Below are 7,364 nucleotides of genomic sequence, written 5' to 3'. Positions count from 1 at the left end.
AATAGAAAGTTTGTTTGGTGTCCCACGCTTCGTGGATCTTGTTTGAACTCCCTTGACTTAAGATCCTTTCTTGTTTGGTCTGATTTCCTTTTAAGTACACCTTAATATTTCTGAATGTTCTTATGTGATGGCAATTTCAAGTGTAATCTTAGAGTTTTGATGTGAACTTTTGAAACAAGTTTTGGATTCTCTTAAGATATTTAAATCAATTCTCCTTGCTTAAATTGTATCCATAGCTATTCTTTAAATTGACAAAGTTGTTTTGGAGTTGGCATGCACTGTTTTAAATAAAGTTTTGGAACCGACTGATAAGCAAACTTTACCACGGAGTTTCCTTTTCTAAATAGAGTTTAACTTGTTCCATATTTGCTATAAAATTTCATACACGCTTGTTTGAATTTAAACCTTGAGAAATCTTGAACAAACTTTTGATTTTCTTACAAACTTGCCACGATTTCAGTGTATACCTTTATTTGATTGAGTACCTAAATGTCTTTCAGGATTTTAAAAAATTGTTTGGCCTTAACTCGACTGATTTTCATTTTCCAAACCTCACCTATTCTATCTTTTACTTGGAAACTATTTGGACAAAATGCAATTTAGTTTTATTTCAACCCTATTGCAGTCTTGATATATATTTCTGTCACCCTTTTGTGAAATGCGAGTTACATACCTTTCTTTTAGCATAGGAGGTGATCTTTTTTAGTTTTTCATTCTTTATATTCAAATGTATTATGTGTACTTGTCATAAATTTTAAACCTTGAGGGTGTCATCACTAGCTTTAGTTAACCTTCTTCTATGATTTTATACCTTTTTAACTCAGCTTGATTTAGTTTCAAACTACTGCCTTGCTTATGCTTTTGTGTTCCTATCAGTTATCTCTGATTCAGGAGTCATCCTTGAGGTTGTTAAACTAAACTTCCTTCCAATATTTCTCATCGATTGTACATCTTTGTTTACTTGAAGATTCAGTAGTCCTTTCAAAATTCTTGCGGAGATTATCCTTGTTGTTTGTCCTTCTTTTCAAAGTCTTTTATCCTTCTGAGTAAACTCGAGAATTGTTGTAATGTCGCGTGTGATCTTTAGGTATAGTAATGCGATGTGTTAGTTCTTTAAGACCTGATTGTGGATACGGAAGGTGAAGCGGTAAGTGTGCAACGTTATGAGAAGTGTGAGAGTTTTGTTTCTCGCAGATGAGTTTGTGGATGTAGGCTTGCGAGCGGTTATGGAGTTGTGAAGTGATTGATGGAGTTGGGAAGTTGAAGTTTCGATTGGGTAAGAGAGCTGTGAGGGAACGCTATATCCATTGTTTTAATACCAACTTGTCTTGTAGCCTTCTTGCCACATTAACTATAGCTCTGCTTTGTGAACGCCTATCTTGACTTGCACCCTATATTGTTTCTCCAAGCTTTTGTAAGGTTTTGAAACCATATAACCTGTTTGCATTGAGGCTATCTTTATCTTCTGCCTTGCACTATATTTTACCATTATGTTTAAATCTTATGGATATCAGGTATTTGAACTTATGTATATATATGTGTTAAGATCTCTTACTTTTCTAAAAGGTATTTAAGGCTATGCATGATCCTATGTATTATTTTAATTTTCGAGGACGAAAATTTTTATAAGGTGGATGGAATGTAAGACCCAAGACTTTTGAAAAGTCCTATTTTGAACTAATCTCAAACCCTATATTTTTTATAGTTTTATTTTTATAAATTATCTTATTGAAGGTAATTAAAGGTAGTTTTGATTAATTGGATTTAAAATAAATTAAGGTTTTCATCCAAACTCTATAATTATGGATTATTTTTCTATTTACAACTTAAAGTTCTAGAAATCCAAAAATAATGAGTTTGGGCTATTCAAATTAAGATTTTATCTAATTTTACAATTATTGAGTTATTTTATATATTTAAATTGTAAAGTTGGTAGTTGTGAAATAATAAGGATTTTTATATGATTTGGACTAAATAATTAATATTTTAGAGTATTGATATTACTATTTTGGAAAATGAAGAAAATAAGTATATTATTTCTAATTATTTGGTGGGGACATTTTATTGAAAATAATTTATAAAATTGATGAGCAAATAGTATTTTCTATGTACAAATAGTGTTGGGTTTAACTTGGGTTTCAATTACTATATTATTCCCAATTTTATGTGAAATTACCCTAATGTCCTTAACCATAATTTTCAAAATGAAACCCTAACCCAGTAACCCGTACCCGACCCGGTTTCGTCCTCACCCAACCTAGCAGCAGCAACGCAATTTTGCTTTCTCCTTTCCTCAAACTAAAACAACCGCAGCAGCAACTACAAGATGAAGGAAGGAAGAAACAACATTGAGGGAGAAGGAGAGGAGTTCGCTGCATGTGGAGAGAGAGAAAGAGAGAGAGAGACGCCGTTATCCTCATCGCCGGAACCGCGAGGAGTGTCTCCGCCGTTGCTAGCCGAGGGGAGAAGAAGGATCTGTTCGCGCTGTCACCACGCGGTTGCTGAACCATGTCGTGGCCGCCATTGCCGTCTCGTCGTTGGAGCCTGAGCCGCGCCTTTGTCACCGAACCAGAGGAGCTCATCCTTGCTGAGTCGCCGCCATCTTGCCTCTGTCGGCGAGCATGAAGAGAGAGGGAGATGGGAGTTTGCACAGCAAAGAGAGGGAGGGCGCGACAGGGGAGACCATCGCCGCCTGGGTCGCCGTCGCCGGGCCTCCTTGCCATCGCCAGTCCTGCTTGTTCTGTCGCCGGGAAACTCGTCGCTGTTGGGATCTCACCGCCGCCGTTCCTGTTGTGCTGGTGTCGCGCCGAAGAGCCACCATCGCGGGTTGAGGCTGATCCTTTTGCTGTCGTTTCATCGTTGCTGCGGCTGAGTTGCGGCCGTTGGGTCTGACCGGAGAGGAAAGTGGTGACGATGGTGGATGTTGGTGCTGGGTTAGCGCCGCCACTGTTGCTGGCCGTTCCGAGCTGCTTCGCCGTCTCTGCCGCCGGAGAATGCAACTTAGTCGCTGGAAAAACTTTGTCGGTAAGGATTTTTAAGCTGGTTCTCCTTTCTGTTGAGCTTCTGGAAACTTCATTGTCGCTACATGTTGTTCAAGTCCTTGCTGCCGCTTAAGGTGGCTGCCGGGCTGTCGCCGAATCGGTTCGGAGACCGTCGCTATTCGGTTCAGCCATTCTCCCTCGGTCTTCGTAAGCATTTTGGTTCGAGGAGCCTTTTGTCGCTGTTCTGATAATTTCGGCTGAGGCGTTGTAACGTTATTTGTCACAGGGTTGTATATCGATGCTTGCGTGTCGTGCTCGGAGTTCGCAGCTGCTTCGTTTCGCTAGCTCAGTAAGTAATTTATGTTTCGAAAAGCCTCGCGTTAGTATTCGGTTGTGTTTGGTTAATGAATATGAGTTTTGGTAACGTGGGGTCGAGTCCTGATTATTATATGTTGCGATTAGAGTTGCTATGGTTACTGCGAACGTGAGTGAAGCTGTGATTCAAGCTGCCGGTAATTTCGAGTTGAGAGAGAAGGTTTCTATGACGCGTTTGGGTTATGGTTTCAACGAGCCAAGGTAGGGGCTTTTTAAATAAACTCATTTATTTTAAATTAGAATTGTTATAAATAGATATGATGTGCGAAATGCATTTTTTGTGATTAAGTGAGTCTTATAAATTGCCTGATTTGTATTGGATGAATATGATTGCTGGTTTGATTGAAATAATGTATGATTTTGTTCAAAATAGAGGTTTCTGGTTGTTTTGAATTGAAATGATTTTAGTAATTAAAGTCTTAATTTCTCTTACTGGAAATTGATTTGGTCTTGAATCCCTTTTAAAAAGAGTTGAGGATTAGTTTGGTTGGGACCCGGAAAGGGTGGCAAAGTCCAAGTTTTAGGGGAGATGCTGTCGAAATTTCTATAAAAATCTGATACCTTGATTGGAACGTTATTTTGAAAATAATGAATTATGATTTGAATTAAATGTTTGATAAATAAATTATGTTTGAACTTGCCTTATTAAGAAAATTTTTATAATTTGGGTGTAATTATTAAGAAAGGAATTATGCCTTAAAAATCAATTTAAATATGAAAATTTTTATGTTTTGGAATTTGATTTAAGTAAACAGATTTGGAGGGGGTTTTAATGGATTTAAAAGAAACTTGATTTTCAATTAATCTATTTCACTTTATGACATTTTGGGAAAAGTTTGAAGTATTAACTAGAACTTTGACTTAGTAAAAATGATACAATTCACAAGCCTTTGGAAACAGAATGAAGAATGAAACTGAAATTAGTTTTCAGTTTAAATGACTTGGTTTTGGTCTAAGTAAGTTGGTTTTGAAATTGGTTCGGAATATTTGGACACATGATTTTATTTTGGTTTAAATTCAATTTTATTTAATTAAACCAAGAAGTTAAGGTTTCAGAGGTTTTCAATGAATTTACGAAATGAGTTAGGTTATTCTCCCCTAAAGTCTTGAGACTCTGCTAAGGAATTTTATGACCAAATCCTGATTTAGAAATGAATGATTTTGAGTCTTTCAAAAGAGATTTGAGTTTGGCCTGGTTTCGTGATTGTTTGGAAGTGTTGGAAAGAGTTGGAAAGTGGCTCCATTTTGAAAAGTAATTCTTGGCAAGATGTGAATTGAATACGTTTGTTATTTAAAAGGAAATGGGCCAAGAATGAATTTGAAATCAGTTATTGAGCCTGATTGATTGTGGATATCATCAAGATTGATGAGTTATTGGTTGGTAGGCATAAGGGCCGGGTTCGTCCCGCTTATGCTGAGAGAATTGATAAATGACGAGATTGTTGATAAGTCGCTTGCGCCTGGCAAGGACGGTGGTTAATCCCGCTTGTCGAGGTTGCAGCGCCCGCGTAAGGACGGTGGTTAATCCCGCTTACGTGTAGATGTGAGGTCGGAGGCAAAGTATCCCACTCACATCCTTTCGGATCACTAGAGTGTGCAGGCACTAACATCCTGGACCGTGTGGCGGGCACGTTATCCCAGAGGGTTCCCATTTATACGTGACCGAAGGGCAACATTCCCATGGGAATGTGTCGGGTTGGCAATTGAACCGACAATGTGATATCACAGCCAGTAGGACAGGCATTCATCATTTGCATCTATATGATATTGTTTGGGTGTGCATATTGTATTTGGTTTGCCTATGTGAATACTTATGTTAACTGCTAACTGTTATACTTGTTGTAATTGCTCTTGATTGTGCTTGAACCACATTAATTGTGATTGTGTTTGAATTGATTGGTTTGTGATGAGTTGGTTGCTGATTGAGCTGTTTGGGCCGGGGGCCGTGTTGGATTGGATGGGCTTGAGGCCGTGATTGGTATATTGAGTCCTAGTTCTGTATAAAGTATCTAATTGGTTCAGTATAGACTTAATGAACCTATGCTTGGAACGGGATGATCATTTATACCGCGTAGGTAACTGCTTTCATGGTTGCAGTCTAGGGAAAACTTTTCAGACATTTTCTTTAAGAAAGGAAAAAGGTTTTGTTTTAGAATATTTGAGAAATTTAGCAAGTTTTCAAAAAGGAACTTTCTGGATTACGAATGTGAACCTATGGTTTTTGGAAAGACTCATAAGACGAGTAATGGTCACTGAACTCTAAGAATGATTTTATCTTTACGTATCTTGTTATAGCAATTTCTGTAATCCTATAGTGAGAACAAGCGAGGACGACGTTCTCATTCCCCTACAGGTTATTCTTTTTCAGGATATGGAAGACGAAGCTTTAGGAGAGTTATGTTCTTTTGCATGTACATGTATGTTTAGGTTTTCACAAAAAAGAGTTATCGAAAGGTTATGCGGTTTTAAGTTTTAAACAGGCTCATATTTTAGTCTTAAATATTATAAGAGTCGTGGTAATACTCGAGCTATCAGAGTGGCGCAGCCGGAAGCGTGACATTTTGATAGTTAGGGTGTTACATGTTTAATTTTACTTAAGTAATACTTAATAGATAATTAATATTGCAAATTATAATGTTATATATTAGAACAATTGGGGATCTACCGGATATAAATAAATAACCAGCATCTATAATGTTGTAATATTCTTGAGAATTGATTAGGAATGTATGTATTAGTTGATGTTATTAATAGTTAGTTTTGAGAAATTTTAGGGATCAATAATTCAATTTAGAAGTTATAAATATTTGTTTTAGTTTGATATAGTCAAATAATTTATGAATGTTGTGTGGTTTCAAGTAATATGCGTTGTCGAGTTAGTTGTGCAAATTTTGTTAATGACTTGCTGTAGTTAAAAAATTCTTCCCTCTTAGTAGTTAGTTAGTAATATTTAATAACTTGACTAATAATTTGTTATGTTTTTTGTAGAAATTAAGAATGCTGATATGTAACCATCCAGTTTCTCCGGATCGATACAACGATAGGGTGGAAGAACACTTACGAGTTACTGGGTTTTACCATGCATCTCAGATTGGTGTAGTACAATGTCAGAAAGCACTGATAAATGCTCTAATCGAACGGTGGCACCCAGATATACATATGTTTCACCTTCCCATTAGTGAATGTGCTGTGACTCTTGAAGATGTGGCTCTAATTCTTGGTCTACCAACGGATGATCTTCCAGTTACAGGGATGACAATGAGTAGTTTCGAAGCCTTGGAAGCGGAGTATTTGGATCAATTTGGAGTTGCACCGCGTAAGCAGGAGTGCAGAGGATGCTGTATAAAACTGACGTGGCTGCGTGATCTAAAAGAAAACTTTCAGTTGACTGATGAAATAAGTATACAGAGGTATGTGAAGTGCCACATTATGTTGCTGATTGGGACGATCTTGTTTGGGGATAAATCTGGGGTAGGTGTGCACTGGAAGTTTCTACCCTTGCTTCGTGATTTCGGCAGTATTAGACAGTATAGTTAGGGATCAGCATGCTTAGCACACCTCTACAGGGCATTGTACAGGGCATCTCGCTTTAACTGTAAAGAAATCGATGGTCCACTAACACTTCTGCTCGGATGGGCTTGGATCCGACTGCCTTATCTATCGCCGCTTCCTAGGGAACCCCGCAATTTTTCGCTAGCAAACAGGTAATATTATGTTACAATGTATCCGTATGTAGATATTTAGAATTCAGTTGCACTAAATAAATATATCATATTAGGTGGCGTAACTGGGAGTGTGATGACCGACGATATAGATATCTGATGCTAAGTCACTTTAGGAAGGCCTTTGATGAACTTCAGGACGGCCAGGTTTGTTTTCATTAAAGATCTATTAGTTTCGAATTTAGGGTTTAGCTAAATCTGATGAAGCATTGTAATTGTAACTGTTATGTGGGTTGTAATTATGAGTTTCATTTATTTTTTGCCAGTTTGTCTGGACTGCTTATGC

This window comes from Arachis ipaensis, chromosome B08 (genome assembly GCF_000816755.2).
Source record: "Arachis ipaensis cultivar K30076 chromosome B08, Araip1.1, whole genome shotgun sequence".
Classification (NCBI taxonomy): Eukaryota; Viridiplantae; Streptophyta; class Magnoliopsida; order Fabales; family Fabaceae; genus Arachis; species Arachis ipaensis.
Note: the sequence above shows the minus strand (reverse complement) of the source record.